Raw genomic sequence first — 21,835 nt, 5'->3', positions numbered from 1 at the left:
TCCAGATCCCCAGCAAGAAAAAGGTCAAGGAGGGCTCCTACTACAAGTTCTTCTTCAAGCCCCCTTCCTTCTGAGGATCTTGATGTTGAGTGGAACCCAGCAATGCAGTCTGAGAGTGAGGCACGCCATGAGCCGACAAAGGTAGCTAAGCCTAAAAGTAAGGTTCCCGCAAGGCTTTCACTTATGGGTGATGACGATGAACAAGAAGTGGTGTAATCTGCTGCTGATGAACAGTCTGACAACGATGACCCAGTCATCACAGTCGTCACTCCAGCCCCAGTGGGCATGCAGCAGACAGACATTTTAACCCTATCCCGAATTGCTGCTGAGCGGGATGTGGGCTGCGTGGCACTGGTACCATCACCAACGCAGTTAACTACTACGCCAATACGACCTACAGCTTCCATATTTTCTCGTCAGAAGGGCCGGCAGGGACCTCCATCCAGCTTGACCTCCATTACCTCAAGTAGTGGTGCTGTAAGTGCACAACAGAGTCAAATTCAGCCACGCCCATCCTTCACTTCATCTGGCATTGAAAGTAGCACCTTCACCACCAGCAGACATCTCCAGTCCCCAGTTTGGGACTTCTTTAGTGTTAGCAAAAAGGCGGAAAACATGGTCGTTTGTTCGATTTGTAAAACTGTAGTTAGTCGGGGTAAGCTTAGTACCAACTATGGTACCGGAGGCCAGAGAGGTCATCTCCAAAAAAACACACTATCATTTGGGAGGCGCACCTAAGGAAGATCCGGGAAGCCAAAAGTACAACAAATCCAAATGTATCCATTCACATTGCATCTGATGATGACGAGGGGCTGATGATCGTGCAGGGGGGAAGTGAAGAAGTGACAGACATTTGTTCTGGTACACCCAGTACCCCTGGTAGCAGCAGCACTGCAGTGGCAGCGCCCACACCCTCTACCCCAGCAACATGTATGAGGCACACTAAGAGTCTGGGAGAGACACCAATGCGAAAAAGTACATCAATGAGCCTAACTGGGTTGAAGAAGTCTGCATCATCATCATGTATGAAAATGGTCCAGACCACCATTAAAAGAATGTTTTGGTCGGATGCACAATTTGTTTTTTTTGTTTTTTTTAAATGTCTTTATTCAAATCCCCCCCCCCTTTTTTTCTGTTACAACCAATACATTTTTATTGTTACAAAAAGTTTTAAACCAGGTACAGATTTGTGTTATAGGAAGTTATACAGATGCAAATACTCAAAGTAAAAATGAATAGAATATATCATACATCATACATTACAATCTTTTAGTCCGTACAAATTTCACAAATCATACCAAAAGAAGCAAAGAAAGCATACTTTTATATCTTTCCACTCTTCCATTGGTCGATGGGGAGCCATATCCTGCCCCCCAGGGCTCTAGCCTTTCTGCCTTTTCTATCATATATTGCCTTCTCTAAATTATATGTAGATAGTAATCTTGCCATCCAGATCTGAAACGACGGTGCTAATTTCTCTTTCCAAGCTTTTGCGACAATTATCCTGAATGCTGCTGTAACCATGAATAAAAATTCTGGATGGATGATATTTTCTCCTAAACTTATGCCCAATATTATCAATTCGTCAGTTAGTTTAGTTTTTATTCCCAACGACTTTTCCAAAAACTCCTCTATTGCCAATTTTAAGGTGTATAATTGCGGGCATTGTGCAAACATGTGTGTGATATTAGCACCTGTTGAATTGCATCGTGGGCATGTTATTCCAGTGGATCCCCCCCATTGGGCAATTCTAGCAGGTGTGTAATATAGTGAATATACTGTTTTATAATGTTGAGTTTGAAGTGTGGCTGAACGCAAAATGGTTCATCCAAGGTCTAAGGAGGTCTGTAGATCTTCCGGACGAGCTCTTACTTGTTCACTCCGTTTGTTACTATATTCCTCTCTGTCGTCTGTTTTGTAGACCTGTAGCTCTGCATACAACTGCCTAATTGAGCACAAAAGGCTGCTTCCCAAGTAGTCCATTATCCTACAGCTTATCATTCCCCCTGCTCCCCCAGTTTTGTGTAAAAATAACTCCTCACTTGTAGAAATTTAAAGAAGCTATTCCCAGCTATTTTATACCTGTACTGTATGTCTTGGAACGTTAAGAATCCTCCTCCTGAATCCATTAAATCCCCCAATTTCTTGATCCCTTTTTCATCCCACTCTTTCATAACTGTGTCCCTAAAAATTTCTGGTGGAAGATCGTTATTCATATAAAGCCTCAGATATCTGTTATACCTTCCCAATCCCAATTTTTTCTTTATTGCCCTCCAAACTTTATATATTGTGCTCAGAGTCTTAAATCTTGTGTGTTTGAAGTATGCATAGTCCACAGTTGTAACTAAGGCGTTCTCTGCCGTCTTTCCCAAAATTGCTTCATAAACATTCGATGGACATATTCTCTCCTCCTGTTGAGCACTTCCACCTAATAACCCTTTGGAGTATTGTAGAGCTGTTGCCCAATAGTAAAATTTAAAATCAGGTGCCCCCCAACCTCCCCTCTCCCGTGGTAATGTCAAAAAACGGTATGCTCTACGTGTCTTCCCCTGTGCCCAAATTAGTTTATTTACTGTTGATTCTATTCCGCTGAACCATATGCATTCAAAGAATAATGGAATTGCTCTGAACAGATATAAAAATTTCGGAAAAGTTACCATTTTAATAAAATTAATTCGACCCATAAGAGTCAGGTGTAAGTTATTAACCCTCTCCATGTTACTTTTAACCTTTCCTAGCAAGGGTTCCAAATTTATCTCCACTAATTTTTCTAACTCTGCTGTCACCCTAACCCCCAGATACTTTTTGTCTAAAACTACTCTTGCATCTGCAAATGTAGTGTATCTGTTCTTTACTACTTGTGTTTTCCCCCTGTTTATTAGGTACCCGGACACCTCACCAAATTTCCTTGCCTCCTGTTCTATTTCAATCAATGATTCCTCTGGTGTCGGTGTTATAACAGCCACATCATCTGCATAGGCAAATAATTTGTACTCTTTCTCATGCAGTGTAACTGGGGTAATCCCCCTATTTTGTGTAAGCCTTCTTAAAAAGGGATCTAAATAAATCGCAAATAGTAAAGGTGAAGCTGGGCATCCCTGCCTAGTCCCCCGACTAATCTGTACCGCATTGGAGTAGGATCTATTAATACGTATCCTAGCACTGGGGTGTTTGTAAAGTGCCTGGATTGCGGTTATATATCCTCTACCTATACCAGCCCACTCCATAGCCTTCCATAAGTACGCCCAAGAGACCCTGTCAAAAGCCTTCTCGGCATCCAGAAAGATAGCCGCGACAGGGTCTCCTGAGGCCTCTGCTGCGTCCAGAATCGTGATCAGCTGTCTAGTGTGTTCAGTAGTTCCTTTGCCAGGTATGAAGCCGTGTTGTGTAGGGGAGACCACTCTTTCTATTACCTTACTCAATCTATTGGCCAGTGCTTTTGAAAAGATTTTTGCATCAGCGTTAAGCAATGTGATCGGTCTGTAAGAGCCTGGTTCGGTGGGGGGCTTATCTTTTTTCAGGATCACTATTATATCCGCACCCGCCCAAGATTGAGGGAATATTCTTCCCCCTTGTGCCAGACAGCAAATTGCCCATATATCCTTAGCTAGCACATCCCAAAAGGTTTTATAAAATTCTACCGGGATCTGATCTTGACCAGTTGCTTTACCGGATGGTAAGCTGAATATCGCATCTCTTATCTCCTGGACTGTTAGTTGTGTGTCTAGCTTGTCCCTTTCTTCAATACTCAACCCATCCTGTGGACCTTGCATGAGGTATTCCAAACTTTCTGCCTCTATCTTTTCGTTATTTATGTCTTGTCCATATAGCACCTCATAGAACCTTCTGAATACCTCCTGTATCTCCTCCACTTTATTGACAATTGCCCCAGTACAATCCTTAATTTCTTTTATCTCCCCTGCTGCTAGCGTTTGCCTGGTTCTAACTGCGAGCAAGTGTCCAACCCTCTCATTAAATTCATAGCATTTCTCTTTATTTGCTAGGTACTTCCTTGCTGTTTTCTGTGCCAGAGTAACCCCCGTTTCTGACTTCTGCACTTCAATGGTCACTAGAATCTGTTCAATGGGGTCTTGCCTTCCTATTGCATCTACTAGCTTTTTTTCCAAGCCCATCAGAGTTCTAATCTCCTCTTCCACCTTCTCCTTTTCCTTTTTACTTCTTACCAGAGTGTAGCTTAGTGTCTCTCCCCTCACTCCTGCTTTAAAGCTGTCCCACACCATGTCTGCTGATGCTGAATACCTATTCATATCCCAAAATTGGGTTATCCACTCTTTCATTCTTATAATGTACTCCTCCTCCTTCAACAGTCCTCTCTCAAACGTCCATGTCGAGTTTATTCTTTCTGTCTTTTGGGGCGCTGCTAGGCTTAGAACCAGCGGGTTGTGGTCTGACATTATTCTGGGGAGACATTCTATTTTAGCACTGCTAACTAGTGAGCTAGAGATAAAGAAATAGTCCAGTCTGGCTACTGTTTGATGTGGCGCTGAATAGAAAGTGCTGCCTGTACCTAGAGGGTTAAGTTCCAACCACATATCCACCAGTGCATTATGATGAGCAAGGTTTTGTACTGCTTTGTGCACCTTCTTTTTCCTCCCTTGATATCTACCCCCCCTCATGCCTATTAAGCCGTTCAATCCATTAATATTAAAGTCCCCACAGCAGATTACAGGCTCTGGCCACAATGCTAATTCGCTGTCAATGAATTCAAATAATTCGGGCTCATCTTCATTTGAACCATACAATGAGGACAGTGTACATCTTCCTACGGCAGTTTCTATATCTAGCATTACCCATCTCCCTTCATGATCCTCCTTTTTCTTTTTAATTTTAACAACACCTTTTCTAGCCAGAACTGCTACCCCCTTGTTTCTCCCCTCTTGTCCTGTGCTAGCAAGAACCTCAAAGCCCATCTGATCAAATAAAAATTTATCTTCAGCTGCTACATGTGTTTCCTGTAAGCAAGTTATATCAATTCTCCAATAACGCAGTAATGCAGAGAGCTTCTGTCTTTTCTCCTTATTGTTTAAACCACAGATATTAATCGTCATTATCCTAACTGCCATGATTTTAATTTTGCCTTTACCAACACCTCATCTACTATTTTATCTTTATCTGTACATTTTCTTTCTGCTTCCTTGCAAACTTTACAAATCTGTACCGTTTTACACCACCACCTTTCACCAGTGTCTTCTTCCCTTCCCCCTCCCACCCCTTTATCCCCCCCACCCCAGCTGCTGTCCCACCCCCCCTGTAACAGGCAAATAGGTCACTCCTGACCTATGCGTGTCCGCTTAGCGTTGTAGTGTCGCTCCCCTTCTCCTCCCCTCTTATCTAATACTGTTCTTAGCTATCAGGCTCGATAAGTTATCCTACATTTGTACTTTCCTAATTTTGGGCACCTTCTGTTCCCTTTCCTGCCTATTTCCTTCTGGCTCCCCCTTGCTCTTTTAACTCTGTCAGAAATTCCCCCGCTTTTATCTCAGAAAAAAACATTCTTGTGCGGCCCGCTGAGATAACCTTTAACTTTGCTGGAAACATTAGATAGGCCTCTGCTCCTTGGGTCTGAAATGCAGTGATCAACTGTCTGAGCCTCCACCGCCTTTCCACTGTTACATGACAAAAGTCAGGTCTAGCAAAGAAAGTTATTCCTTCCACCGTTTTTTTAGAGTCAGGCCTGGCTTTTTCCATTAGTTCTTGCCTTGCCAAGAAGTTGCCAAAAAATACTAACATGGCTCTTGGTAGAGTCTTGGAGCCCTCTCTGTGATTTTTCCTTGCAAAAAGCGGGAATCTATGGTCTCTCTGCACTTCTTGTTCCCAGTCCCATGGCACCTCCGGAAAAGCTCCCTTTAGTAGCTTGATGACAAAACCTCTGGGGTCCTGTCCCTCCATCCCTTCTTCTATTCCAAGGTGCCTGGCGTTATTTCGCCGCTGGCGATTCTCCAAATCCTCCACCTTCCATTGTAAGTCCTCCACGATCTTAGACTGCTCCTCTCTGGATGTTTGCCAATCATTTACCTCATCCTCTAATCTGCCAGTTCTCTCTTCGACTCCAATAACTCTCTCCTCCACTTCCTCAAACTTTTTATTTATTTTTCTGATTGACGCTTGGATTTTTTTAGTATCATGCCTGGCCCTCCGACTTTCAGCCCTGGCCTCCATTTGCATCTGTTTTAATGTGGCAAACATTATATCTAACTTTCCTCCATCATTTTGAGACTCTTGCTCATCCTCTTTATACATGTTGGAGGTAGCGGAATAATCCCATACAAGTTTCTTTTGTGTCCCCTTATGTGAGCTCCCAGGGGAGCCTGTCTTTCTGGATGTCATTTTATGCCTTTTTTGCGTGCCTCTTCCCCTGGAGCTGCCACTATCATCAGAGCTCGAGCATGAGGCTGAAGAGTCCCTCTCTTCATTACTACTTGCGAGTGTGGAATCAGATTCTTCTGGGACAGAGAAGAACCCGTCCCCCTCAGCCCCTTCTGTAAGTTCCACCTCTGACATGTTGTTATACAGTCTAGTGCTTGCAGTGTCCTCAGCCAGCGCAGCGTTTTCTTTTCTCTGAGCTTGAGCCAGTTCCTCGCGTATTTCAGCCTCTACCTCTATCAGGGCCTCTAACATTTGTCCTGTATTTGACATCCCTGACATCCCTGTCCCGCCATCAGCCTCTCTCACCTCTTTTCCTGAGTCCCGGCCTTCATCCTGCCTCCCCTGCATCAGATCGCGTTCAGCAGCGTCTGGCTGAACAGCTACGCGGCGTTCCGCGGGAAGCGTGAGCTCCGTGATCTCTGGTTGCTTGGCAACACCTCCGCTTGCGTCCTCGAGGACGTTCTGGGCTGATCCGACGGTCGGCCCTGATGCCGTGTTTAGCGAGTTTGCTGTGGCTGATCCCGAAGCCTCTGGAGGAACTTTCGCGCTGAATACTTCGGACATCGATGGCTGCCGATAGGTGACATCGTTTTTCTTCTTTTCTGTTATTTCCCGCGCCGCTGGGGTGATGTTGCTGCCTCGTACCTCTTTGCTTTGGCTGGCCCCCTTCTCTTTTTCGCTGACTTTTTCCAGCTTGCGCATCTGTGCTTTGGTTATCGTGGATACTGTAGGGGTTGTTCTTTTGCTGATAGATGGTGCTTTTGTCTTCGGGATTGTACCCGTTCTTCCCGTTTCTTTCTGCAGCATCTCTTTGTTTGCTCCACCAGATATGGGCTGTTGTTGCTGCTGCTTATCTTTGCCGCGGGTCGCCATCTCTGCCATGAATACTTCGAGGAGCTTGAGATATATTGATTTCGCTTTCACAAGAGCTCGTGCGATGCCAACAATACCGTCGTGAAATAATCTCACATAAGTATTTCCTGCTTGTTGATTCCAAGAAACAGATTGCATGCTGTTTTCATAACTCCATTTAAGCCTGAGTTATGCGTAGGTCGGAGAGGGGTCTGTGAGCGACTGACTCCTACAGCGCTTCAGCCGCCATCTTTCCCCCTGAGTTATGCGTAGGTCGGAGAGGGGTCTGTGAGCGACTGACTCCTACAGCGCTTCAGCGGCCATCTTGCCCGGTCGGATGCACAATTTGAACGCAGCCCCCTACGGCACGTCTTTATAATGCAATGCTGGCTAAAATGTTAGCGCTGGACCTTCTCCTTTTTCTTTCGTGGAAGGGGTTGGTTTTCTAGAATTTGTGGCAACAGTTTGCCCTAAATGGAAGGTTCCAAGCCAGTCCTATTTTGCCAGAGTTGCGGTTCTAGCACTACATCAAGATGTGCTAGAGGTGATTGGGGCAGCTTTGCAGAAGAATGCTGTTCACACTATCCACCTGACAACAGACATGTGGACCAGTTGCCAAGCCCTTGATTACATGTGCATCACTGCACACTGGGTCTCTTTTGCAGGGGTTAGAGACAATTTATTGCAGGTGTTGACCCGGACAACGTTTTTCAAGCTACTCGGAAACATGTAACAGTAGCCATGTTTGCCATGGAAAAAACTCATACTGCACTAAACCTTTTGGATGAGTTTCAGAGTAAGGTCTATAAATGGCTGCACCCAAGAAAGCGCATGATTGGTTATGTTTTCACGGATAATGGCAGTAATATAGTTAAGGCCATGCATGATGGTGGGTATTTCAGAGTGCTGTGTTTGGCGCACAGCATTAAATTTGTTGTGCAAGAGTTCTTGAAAAAAGAAAACACAGTCCACAAATTACTGACCACCTGCCAAAGAATCTGCACACATTTCAGCCATTCTTTTAAGGCCCGGAAGCAGCTGAGGAACATACAACGTGAACGTAGACTGCCAGTCGGAGGACTCATCCAGGAGGTGGTAACACGTTGGAACTCAACCCTCTACATGCTTGAGCGTCTGTCTGAGCTGTGCTTGGTAGTCAATGAGTATGTCTTTGTACTGGGTTCTACTATGAAATACATGAGGCTAGAGTTGGAGGAAATTGAAGGAACCGGCAGAAGTACTACTGAATCAGCAGGCCATCCAGCGTCAAGGTCCACTTCTGAATCTGTGGTGGAAGGCAGTCACTTTCCCTCACAGCCGTTACAGACACCACCAACCGTATCATCCACCAGGTCCAGCCATAATATTGTCGGAAGCGGATTGGCAAACTCATCAAGGGTTTGCTCGTTCCAGTGATACAAAGGCCACAGATGGTACGCATAGTGGAGCACCCCTGGAGAACCTTGAGTGGATGGTGAAGGCCTATCTGGATGATCCAAGAGAGGTCTTCGTTAATCAGAACCCATTGCTGTATTGGTATGGGAAAAGGCCTCTATGGCTACTGATCACCAACCTGGCTCTAAATTATTTGTCTTGCCCACTCGCAAGCGTGTCTTCTGAACGTGTTTTCAGTGCTGCTGCTGCTATTGTAACTCCAAAAAGGACCCTCCTGTCGCCCAAAAATGTGGAGAGGTTAACAATGATCAGGATGAATCAGCACTTCATACCGCCAGATTACAAAATACGTGATTGCACGCAGGAAGAAGAGGACACCGACTTAGGTGACTGAAGTTCTTTTCTGTTAGGTGACCTACTCCCGTCTCAATTCACAGAGTTTGAGCATGAGCTCTACTTTCCTGACACCGAGGCCTAAAAACGGCTTCCTTTTTTTTCCTTCCTTATTCACTTTTATTCCTGTGTGTCTTTCTTTGTTTTGCAACTTTTACCACAACAAAACTCTAATCACCTAATCACAACAAATCCATCAGCAGCACTGTCTTCATCTTATTTCCTTATTGATTTAAAGGTGCCGCTGTCTGCATTCCTGAGGTTCACAAGTTCACAACTCAGTCATGCTCCTCTATCCTCTTCCTCCAGACTCCCCTATCCATTTCCCTCAAGGCAGATGGCAGGATTACGCAGAATCAAGAAACTTTGGCTCCATAGACGAGTCCCCTCAAGGGGGACTGGAATTACTGACTACATGCTGATTGCTGACAGTTACTTCTGAAATTGACAGGAGAGGCTGCCCTGTGGGCCTTCACTTTAGGGACAAGATGTGGACAAAAAGTGGAAAAGGTAATGAATAATGAGAAGATGGCATGCAGTGGACAGCAACGGCTGTCTAGCTCTGATGAAAGCAATTGCTGTTTCCTTGTTGTGCATGAAATGAATCATATGTCTTCTGTTATTAATTATTCTTTTACACACTAAATGAAAGTCAAGTCTACTTTGTTTTATTACCTTGTTTAATTCAAATTTTACTTTAACTGCAGGGGGCACTAAGTTGCATTTTCCAATCTGCAAAATGTCCTTGGGCTCACTGTTTTCCAATATACCATGATGATGATGAGTGTTGATGATCAAAGTTAAATAATATATCAATATATCATCATCGTTGGTTTACGGAAGAACTATGGCCAATTCGTGGGTGGCAAACAGGTAAACCAGTCAACAACAACTACAACAGCAGAACTACATGTCTGTCTAGTCGTGGTATGGAGTGGTCGAGCCATTGTAGTGTTGTCATGCCAGAGTCCAAACAGCAGTTCATGTAAAATTGCGGCTATGTGGCTTGCTGCATACAATTAGAAATGCTTTGTCTATCTGTGTCAAAGAGGTATGCTACATCAGGTTGCTTCACTCAGTGGTGCCTGCCTTGACCGTCTGCATGGCCCTGGCCTGCTGTGTGCTAATTAGTTACTATCCTTGAAAAGGAGACTCAGAGTATGTACTTTAGAAATGATGCTTGTATGTAATACTGTTGCCTGTTAGTGTTATTTTTGCACTACACAGCGTACCTTATATTTTTTTCTCCGTGGTGTTTTAATATCACTTCCTGTTTTTCCATCAACAATTACAGGCTGGCTTTTACCCTGTGCGATTGGAAAAACGATTAACTCAGGATTACCATTAGCGATCCTCAATCCCGCATCTGCCAGGCAGGCAGTGGACAGTGTGTCTGGTCATCAACATTGATCGACGGACCGTCAGATGGAATGGAGGAGTACCGCGAATAAGAGGAATGGCTGGATGAATGCAACTTCCAGAATTCAACAGAACAACTACAACATACAGTTACAGTATCCTCTTCACTTCTCCTTATCTTTTAAGTAATGTTATTGTTGTGAACTTCTATGAGTGCATTTGTTTGCTCTCCGCTTCAATTCATCCCTCCAGCCATTGTATAAGTTTTTCTTTGCTATTTTTAATTATACTGCAGCCCTGTACTGTCACATTGTTTCTTCATATTTAGTAAGTTGTAGAAAGTACTACTTACTTTTCAGTAACCTATCCATTTAGCAAACAACTTCATGCATGCAGTAGTGTATGTACTTCCTTTATGTCCCTTAAAAGATTTATGGATACCTTCGTATCCAAAGATTTGTTGATCTTCATTTGTTGTTTGTCCATGCTGTGTTTTTTTTTCCTCTCCATAAAACTTTCCCCAAAACCCCCATTCCCATCCAATTTTCAAACCCTAACCCTCTTCCTCCGGGATGTGTGGTTTTCATTGAGGTGTGACTAAATGACAACAATAATTCCACACACTTGCTGGGGAGGATAAGGTCAAAGCAACAGAAAAATCGTTCACATCAGAATTTCATGTGCGCCATCGTGGATTGATCATCAACAACATCCTCCACCTACACGTGTTATGTTATGTTATGTTATGTTATTTTTATACTTCTATAGCGCACGGCCACTCCACGGAGTATCCCGGCGCTTTATTGAAGGAAACCCAACCGAAGAAGGGAGAACATAACACTGAGAGGACGTGAAGACAACAGGAAGCAGCATCAAATTAAGGGAAAAGCCATGTCTTAAGGGTCTTTCGGAAGGACAGAAGGCTAGAGGTCTGTCTCAAAGAGATTGGGAGGTCGTTCCATGCATGAGGAGCTAAGTAGCGAAAAGACCGTCCTCCTGCTCTAGCACGCTTGATAATGGGAACACTCATTTTAAATAGGGATGAAGATCTGAGAGATCTGGGGGGGTTATACCAGGACAATCGTTTAGAAATATATTTGGGGCCTATGCCATGTAGGGCCTTGAAAGTCGTAGTCAAAGTTTTAAACAGAATCCTTTTAGCAATAGGAAGCCAGTGTAGTGTTGAGAGAAGATCAGTGGCTCTGGCTTTTCTTGGAAGACCAAAGATGGCTCGGGCTGCAGAATTCTGGGCGATTTGCAGACGCCTGACCAAATATTTGGGAAGTCCTAGGAACAAAACATTAGCATAATCAAGCCTAGAGCCAATCAGTGCCTGGACAATGATTTTTCTGTGCTGGATGGAGACTAGAGGGAGGAATTTACGAAGCATCCGAAGGATGCCGAAACATTTCCCAGTAAGAGATGAGATATGCGGTCCGAAAGATAGCTCATTGTCAATCAAAACTCCCAAGTTTTTGGCTTTCAAAGACGAACTAGTGGGAGGAAACATATCTTGCGGCCACCAGGGTTTCCAATCAGGCTCAGAGGTACAGCCAAAGAAGAGCAACTCCGACTTGTCGGAGTTGCACTTCAGCCCATGGCGTCCAAACCACTCAAAAACAGCGCTCAAACATCCCCTGACCTGGGCATCGTCAAAATGGCCATCCTTGTTACTGACAAAGAGGAGCTGGGTATCGTCAGCGTAAGTGACAATCCGGGCGCCGAAAGACTCCGCTGTCACCGCCAGGGGGGCCATAAAGATGTTAAAGAGGAGGGGGCTCAGAATGGAACCTTGGGGAACCCCCACTTCTAGCGGTGACATTTCGGCGGAGTAGGGAGGCGCCCAGATTGTCTGCCGGCGGTCGGCTAAGAAGGATTTAAGCCAATTCCACACCGTTCCCCGCAGACCAAAATCCCAGAGTCTGGAAAGAAGAAGTGCATGGGGAACGGTGTCGAAAGCCGCCGACAGCTCTAGCATAATCAGTAACACTTTTTTTCCAACATCCAGCTCCTCCCTGATGGCATCTGTGACTTCAAGGAGCGCAGTCTCCGTGCTGAAATTTGCACGGAAGCCAGATTCAGTGCTATGCAACAGTGACAAATCGAATGCTTAATGCTTATGCTGCTGTGTCCTTCACCTTCAATACTATTTCTTATAGTAGCCATACTCCACGCAACTAGTACTTATATGTTGAATACTTTAGCACTGCTTAGGCTACAAGGCCCCCGCATTCGCGACACCGTTTGCAGATTGTTCTTCTACTGCCTTCGCCCACAGACCCAGGAACCGCGCTGCCATCGGCATGTCCATAACACGATCGGGACTCACTGCAATTCCAGGTCACCCACGTAGACAACCCAGCAGCCCGCCTCTCGTATATAGACAAACACTTCCTGAACCCGACAACCCTGTCCTGAAGACGATCCCAACTCACGGGGATCGAAATGCCGTCGACATCACAGCGCAACTCTATGGCGCATCTAACGACCTTGGCTGCTGAAAAATGTTGAAACCATGACCTAAGTGACTAAAACCAAGTCCTGCTGAGCCACCACTGTATATTTCTTTGTCACCTTACGCCGTTCACGCTGTTCACGTTCAGCACTTGCATCTTCACCTTTGACCAATTGTGTATATCACCACTCACCAAGTGCCTTCGGGTTGTCACATGATTTCCTCTGTACAGTGCTGCCTAACTGTATTTCCATGTGAAACGCCCTTTTTTGAATTGGTGAATAACAAGCTCTTAAACCGCATGAGTCTCCTTGTTTCTTTCTTATGTAATGCTGACTGCATACATCATTGAACTGCCTTAAATTGATACCTGTTGGGAATTTGCTTTTTATACACATAGGCTACAATTTATGGCACTGTTCTCTACGGTACTATCTATCGTACTGTTCTAATGCTACGCTCAGGCCACTCAATGTTTCATTTCCTTTTTTGTTCAAATGCTGCTACTGCCAGTGTGTACCTCTACTAGTACCAGCAAAACTACGACATTTCAGCCGTCCAGGATTCCATACCCAACCTTAATCGCCATTTGCCATGCAGCCAGCCCTGTGCCTAGCCCTATCATCAAACACGAATCACAGGTAAGATAAGCATTTTGGGGAGGTAGAATAATGGGCTAGGACTCGGAGGAGAGGAGAGACTGAGAGTAGTGCTCGTAAAGTACTAGTAGGGCAATTAAATTCACTAACTCTGTTAGTGGCATTGTTGTACATTTTTGGATGTTTAAATAATTCATGCTGGTAAGTTTGAAGAAACCAATCATACAGTAACCCCCGCCCACCACCACACAAAATAATATGAACACGTATACTATGTTTAAGTATGTAAAATAAATAAATATATTTCCCTGATAAAAATAATCGATTCAGACCCAACCCACCCCCCTACCTAACCCCAACCAATGTCCAAATGTCCGGCTTCAAAACTCCCTTCGAATCTCCAATGCCCAATTCCCACCCCCCAACAGTATTTAAAAAAGGGGCAAGGGACAGTCACTACTTCCAGTGGTGTCCTGTGGACAGGTGGTCCCGCATCTCTCTGCAGAGGCCCCTGAGCTGGCGCAGGAGCTTGTCTACCAGACGCTCCAGGGAGTCCACTCTACAGTGCAGGCGGCGTTAACGTGCCATCCAGGCTCGGGGGGGCAGCTGCTGGTGTCTTCCTAGCTGCAATGCGGCGGTGGCGGGAGGCTGTTGGGCCACGGCGCCGTACTGCTGGAGGCCGCTGGCTGGTGGATCCGGGGGCACTGGAGGAGGATGCAGCTGTTGCAGTCTCCTCCTTCTGCTCCCAAGCTACCAGCCGCTGATATTCGGCACAAATGGCCTGTAGCTTTCGGGCCCTGGCCCGGACAGCCAAGTCCTTTCGGGTGAGTTTTTTGTCAGCATCTATGAAGAAAGAAAGAAAAATAGTCTGTAACCAATACTCTTTAACATTAACACAAAATAATTCAACAGAAAGTTGTCTCATAGTAACAGTAGCAACTCGCAAGCACAGTATAACTTTTTGGCATGTGTCTTTCCGCCGTCTTTGTAGGCCTGTAACATTAATGGGAATTTCAGGAATTCTACTAGCAGCTCAATTGGACCAACTATACTTTTTTTCAACAACTAACTAACACCCTTTTTATTTTATTTGGTAAACCACCGTCTTACTCTTGACTTGCATTTGAGTTTCACCCAAATGAATCATATATTGCAATGCACACCACACATGCATTTTCTCATTCACCCACACAGGCAGTCATCTTTTCTTTCTCCTCCAACCATCCTTGCTTCAAGCAGCCATGCATCTGATTCCTTCCTATCAGCCACCTCTGCCTGCTTTCAAAAACACGTATCATTCTTTACAGTCATAAATGTTACGACTCGCTCGTCCTTCCTTTCACCCTTCTTTCCCTTTTCGTTCATCACATCCCTCAAGTTCATCTGATATGACTTGGCTTCAAGATAAAAGTTTCCCAGCTGAGTTGAAGTCAAATAGAGGGGGCCATTGCTTACTCAAGAATTACCGCCGCTAATGCTATTGCTAAGTCAATGGTGACTGTCTTTTCCGTGATTGGCAAAAATGTAGTTCTAATTAGTAACTGTTCTTAACAGTACAGTCTACTGTCTCCTGTACAGTACATCATACACCCCTTTGCGAGCCTACTCTAAAATGTCAATAAGTAAGGAGTATAATAACTTACCACCCTCCGCCGCTGCTGAGCCATCCCCCCCAGCAGCTCCTCCTGGTGGCACTTGTGGCTCCACCGCAGTGGATGCCTCCGCGCTGCTGGCCCCGGCACTGGTGGTAGTTTGTGCCACATCCGATGTTGTGACGCTGAGAAAAAAAATATGTCATATTTTTAGATGCCATACATCACTCCCTATTTCGTCTCGTAATGGAAGAAAATGTGTTAATATCGAAAGAATTTTTAATTATTGGGAATGAAAAAAATGACGGTTTTGGGGAGGGTGTTAACCTTTTATATGCTTGGCCATTACATGCTACACTTTTTGGCACAACTGATGAATGCTTGCTTTTTAACGTGCACCATTTTTCTAATTACAGACAGAAGATTCCATTGCCCTTCTGCCAACAAGAGCTTTTCAATTTTCAACACCTACTCCTCATCACCACCAGTACTTGAAGTTCAAACAAGGTGAGGGCTCCCGCACAGTTATTCTAATAATTAGATGTGATTGTGTACTGTTAAGTTGAAGTATATTGATTCTAGGGAAGGGTGTTTTTAAATTTTAACTTCATCCCTAACCACTGCTTGCTGGGAATACTGCGCTATTAAAAATAAAGATTTTTTTTTATTTCTTATTTGAAAATAAAACTGTAAAACTAAAACACTGTGTGGTTTTTGTTCACGAGTGAGTGAGCGGAAAGGTTTGCACCACTGCAGTTTGCAGGCATGCTTCCGTGACTCTGATAGGTCGGGACTCTGCGGAAGTCTTCTTCTTCTGGGTTGTATAATCATTGGTCAGACACACTAGATAGTCGGTCAGGGGATTGAGGTTTCAACTTCTGTTCGGACTGAGGTATGTGGAACGTCGAACTGCACCTATCATCAACAATGTCCTATTTCTCTTGTCCATACTTCGGTATGTGCAGAATAGTCCCTTAAACAGTAGCTGTAAGGTATGTGCTCCTATGAAATCAAAAAAGCCAACTACTAGCTTATTCTTGGTGGACACATTGAAATTTTGTTGTTGGGAATTGTCAAAGCACTTACATTAAGAAGACTGGAATAGACAGCAAGGGCAACCCAGAGGACTGCACTCAGTGCCTAGAGCTATTGCTGGATCAGAGTTTTGTTTAACACTGTTTGCCGACTGGGCAACCTACACAGACCGAATCATAATCATAGTAAATACTAGTAGCACAGAGAGTGATAGTAGTAGAGGCAGGATAAGATTGTAGAAACAGTCTACAAGAAGATCAAAGACTATTTTGTAAAAAATAGAATTAGGAAACAGTTTGGAATGAATAGGTGCTGTAAAAGTTAGGGAAGTATAATTATTAATATTAACAACAAAACAACTTACTGGGGCCAGCAGAAGAGAGCTCAGAGGACCAATCCTGCCCACCTTGTTTCACCGACGTCGCTGTCGTCCTCTTGCCCCTGGGAGTTGCTGATGATCATGAAATAAACACAAACATGGATGATTGTTTTTTATAAATATTTGATTTCTTTGACCACAATCTAAAATTATCTCAGGGAAACAAATTACCAACAATTGCAGTACATGTATTGACCTATCTGATCTGGTCACCTAGGAGGATAGTACAGTATTGCTGGATTTGCAGACCGTCTACTTGGAAAGTTATGTAAATCACTAACTAAACCAAAAACAAAAAGGTTTTACTACGACTGCCAGCAGTTAGCAGCACGCGACGTGACAGACACAGTCCGCCATCATGATTGCAGACCACTAAAAATTGTCCTACTACTAAATAACAAGTCATATTATACTCAACCTATCAATCTACCACAATCTCTTCTTAGTGACAGCAGGAGTAGAAAGGAAGGACTAGACTTGAGTCTCTAGTCTCTCTAGCATTACGCAGTTCTGTAAAGTACTATACTCATACATAATTAATCAGGCCAAATGAGCACAAAGTTGCAAACAAGTAAGCATAGTAGCAACACCACTGACCAGGCGAGCACCTGCAATCACAGAAGCTATTTAAACATTAATTTACCTGCAATGAAATCGAATCGGAAGCATCCTTGCTCTTCGGGAAAAACATATATTAGCAATATAATAACACAGAGCAGAAGAAAACAAAGTAGTTATTAAATAGCTACTCACCAAGCCCGGGGATCTCCACGCCGAGTAGGTCGAGCAGGTCCTGCTCCCAGTCAAGGATGTCGGCCCACCAGTGCGTCGCCTGATGGTAGGTTCGCTGGACCCACAACTCCCTAAACATGGCCCGGCACACCTTGGCCCATAGCTGGCGATGCTCCTAGAGGCCATACCCTACACCGGGCCTGCCACCTGCTGCAAGGGTCTTCGGGAGCTGGCGCTGAACATAAAAGATAAGTGCGGCCACCTCCACCGTGCTGAAAATCTCCCGGCCACTACATCCTCCCCCCTTAATCGCCCGCAAGGGAGCCGGGTACCGGATGCCGGACCCTTCCCCTTGTCCTTCCCAGCTCCCTTTGCCATGGTCTGGACAGAAATGGAAATAATAAATAGGAAAGAGAATAGGGAAAAAGTAAAGAAAAGAAAAGAGTTAAAAAAATGTAGTTTTAAAGTAACCAAAAGTAGAAAAAAACAGAAAATATATATGTAGACAAATAAAGAGATAGATAATGAGTAAAAATAATGAAAAAAAGTTCAGAAATACAAAGGATTACAAAGATTAAAGTTGGATAGAAAAAGCATGCCCAGAACCATAGCAATGAATAAAAAATAAGATGGCCGCGCCCATTGCGACCGCTTGGGTAAGTGCGTGCGATATTTCCCCCGCGAGCACGCGTAATTGCGGCCCGCACGTCGGAAATGCCCAATGCGAGCATGCAACTGGCGCCCAGAAACTGAAATACCCAACGCGAACAAGATGGCCACGCACATTTAGGACCGCATGGGTAACCTCGCACTCGATGTGCTTAAAAAACCCACGTGAACACGCAAAGCGCCCCGCAAACACGCAAAAATAAAAAATCCGCAAATCCTCACAAATTCGCGGAATTTGCGGACCGCGAATTGGCTTTCACATGAATTTGCGTACCGCAAATTCACGCATTTCGCCTATACTTACTACTGAGGGTAAGGACACTAGAGTAACTAAAGGGAATTGAACAAGGGAGAAAACATTAAAGGATAAGGGATGAAACAAGCATAGAGTGGACAGGAGCAAAATGTGAAGGATCACAACAATCAATGTCTCCAGACAAATAACTTCTATGCTGGTCCTCTGGTGGCCGGGCCTAAGCATCTGAGTCTGAGAAATGTAGCTTTTCGAATGTGAGTGCATATTTTCCACTGGCCCCTGTACCATATCTTAAGAGTTTCTAGTCTCTTATGTACAAACACATCTTGGCTCAAAGGTACGTGTTACCACTCCACGTTAGTTGGTTAGGTAAGTCAAATTGTGGTGTGCATCAGAGATATCACCCCCTGACTGAGAGGTGTGGTAATCCAAATGCTGTCCGTGTTCAAGAAGTTGGATTTATGCATTCCACAATTGTATCTTGATATCCAAAATAATTTTACTTTATAGCATCATGTCCCAATGCATTTCGGACTGTAAGTCCTTCATCAGGGGTGTTCTGTAAAACAATAATGGGCATTCTAAGTATGATTCACCGAACAAAAACTGTGCATTTAATTGCGTGTTGTCATGTCAATAATCAGACTGCATCTAGTAAGTATAAATCAAAGAGAAAAAAAACGCTAAATCGATGTAATGTTTCATGCATAAACATAGTCCTCAAGTGCTTAATGCTCCTGGGTGTTTCCTATGACTAAGTATCTCATGGATGTGTACAGTAGAAAGGAAACGTGTGCGTGCTCGTAAAGTTTCAAAAGACCCATAGTGAAAAGCATCCAAATGAAAAACATCGTTCTGATAGCTACACCAGTGACTGTTCATCTGGGTCCCAACGTGTTAAGTAAACCCGCGGGTGCGTATTTGTGTTAAAAAAGAAAAGTATACCAGAGAAAGGCAAGTATTGGTGCATAGACTTACGATTGAAGGAGATACGAAAACGCGCGTCTCCCTAGTGCGCTCCTCGCTAACACGAGTGACCGGCGTGTTCCGTATATACGGAAGTCAGACGGGTGGAATAAAAACATAGAAAGCTGACTTCCTGGGTGGCGGCCATATTATGGTGGTGAAAAGGTGCCCATAGACGAATAAAAACATAGAAAGCGGACTTCCTGGGTGGCAACCATTCTATAGAAGTGAAAATTTACCCCATAGACGGATAGAGTGTGTGTTACCAAAATAAAAAAAGAAGTAAAACAATGGGTGAATACAATACAGTGAGTGTGAATCATTATAACGCAACCATGTTATGCAATAGTAAAACTACCTAATCATAAACATTACATAAGGGTGATGTGAAACAAGGAATGTAATTCTTAACACAGTTCTCTATAAATAACATGTAAATTCCATCCGGTCATTGAGACCAGAGGGTTTCAAGGTTTGTAGGTATTTAATCCAATGGTTTTCACGTTGTAGCAAAAAGTTATTATTGTCCCGATCTTCTTGCTTGGCCACGACTTCCACAGCAGCAAATCTAAGTTGACTGATGTTATGTCTGCTGTCTTTGAAATGTATTGCCAAATTGGATTTGATGTTCTCAGTTCTTATGTTGCTCTTATGTTCATTTATTCTTAGCTTCAATTTCCGAGAAGTCTTTCCTGTGTATACCAATCCGCAGGGGCACTTGACGATATAAATTACGTTCTCAGTGTCACATGTTGCATTGGATCTCAACTTGATGTTTGTGCCCTTCATTAGGTGTTTGATAATGGGCCCCTTAATGAGGTTGTTGCAATTTTTACAATTTAGACAGGGTTGATTGCCCCTGTAAATGATTGAAGATGTGTGCTTGGGATTTTTTATGATTTCCTTCAAATTATTGCCTCTTTTGTACGCAAATAACGGTTGATCATGAAAGATGTCATTGAAATCTTGTTCTTGGGACACATTGGGTAACTTCTGAGATATTTTTGAATGTCTTCCCATCAATTCTCAATTTTTGGGCAATCCCCAAAAATATGACACCATGTGCCTCTTCCTTCTTTAGCACAACGGAAACATCTGTCATCGATCTGGGGATATACACTATGCAGAAATGAGGGGTCCTATAGAGTAACCATTTTGAATAGAATTGCATATGTTTAAAATTAGCCCCTCTAATTACTGTGGCGTTCAGTTTATTAGAATTGCATATGTTTAAAATTAGCTCCTCTAATTACTGTGGCGATCAGTTGATTAATTCTACTCCAAATTGTTCTTGGAATCTGAAGATCTTCTTTTTTCCGCCATTTATCTAACATTTTCTCATAGGTAGTAACAGAAGTTTTATCATTAAAGATTTCCACCCAAGCACTTACTGACCGCTTTTCAGAGATTTCTAGAGCTTCAATTAATCCTGAACTTGCTGTTAAGGTTCCAGCATCTATACTTTCAGAAAGTGCTTTATTTTAATATATGACCATTTAAGCATGTCCTTGGAATGAAGGAGCTCGATTGCTATCTCAGTCCACTTTTTCAAGGAGTCTAGCTTAAGAACGTCTTTTACTTTCCTATACCCATTTTCCTCCCACTTTATTAATATGCCAGTCTGAAGTAATTGAACCTCCCCAGTGTAAAGATAAGTCAGGTTTGTTGTACTATTTATCCTTGTGATATCATAAAAAGCTAACAATTGAGTTCTTTGTGTAAGAATTCATTGGAGTACTTTGTATCACACTCTCTTAGGATCTTTAACTATTCTAGTTGGGTCCTTAATTTTATAATCTATTAAGATGTTGTCATAAAAAAATTATCTAATTTCGAGGTATCAGGTTGGGTAAAAAATCTGTGTTTATTCTGCATGAAATTTGCAAAGTATACTCTTATGTTTGGGAGGGACAATCCTCTCTTCTCCTTCGAGCAATTAAACCTGCTTAGTGCTAGTCTTGGTGTCTTATTAGAGCACAAAAGGGATGAAAACAAACTATCTATCTCTTTAAAAAAAAAGACATTTGCAAGGCACACTGGGCTGCTGCAAATAAAAAGTTAAAAAGTGATTGAATGGACATTCGAATGAGTGCCACTCGGACAATGATTGATAATGTAAGTTGAATCCATTGTGTTAAAAGGCTCGTAACTTTTTGTATCAAGGTAATATAATTCAAACAGCTCCTCTAATCTTTCTGTCACTTATATCCCTAGATATCTCTTCGGGCGAGAGTTGTACGTCAGCCTAAAATGTGGCAATTGAGTATTCACAGAACAATTGCATAATACAATTTCCAAATTGGCCTTGTTTATTTTGTAACCGCCTATTGCTTGAAATTCCGTAAAGATCCCTAGGATCTCCTCTTGAGTGTGTTCCCTGGAGTTTAAAAAAAGAATAATACAATTGGCGTAAAGTTTTATATTGGTCTTGCCTTGCAGAGGTATGGAATGTGGTGTTTTTTGTCTAATAGCTATTGCTAATGGTTCTGTAAAAGGGGCTAATAAAATAGGGAAAGGGGGCAGCCTTGTCTTGTACCCCGGTTTATTTGACAGGAGCCTGCATTTACATTTTATTAATTGTATGTAGCCTTATGGGAAATCAAACTTCTTAAGGATTAAAAAAAGACAGTCCCAGGATACTAAATCAAAGGCTTTCTCAGCGTCTAAAAACCACACCTGAGCCTCAATACTATTCTTGTGAAAATAATCTAGTGCTTCTATTAAAAATATTGTATTTGTCGAAAGCTGTCTCCCAGCCACAAAACC

This window comes from Lissotriton vulgaris, chromosome 8 (assembly GCF_964263255.1).
Source record: "Lissotriton vulgaris chromosome 8, aLisVul1.2, whole genome shotgun sequence".
In the NCBI taxonomy this organism is placed as follows: domain Eukaryota; kingdom Metazoa; phylum Chordata; class Amphibia; order Caudata; family Salamandridae; genus Lissotriton; species Lissotriton vulgaris.
The sequence above is the reverse complement of the archived record's forward strand: the minus strand, read 5'-3'. Positions refer to the sequence as shown.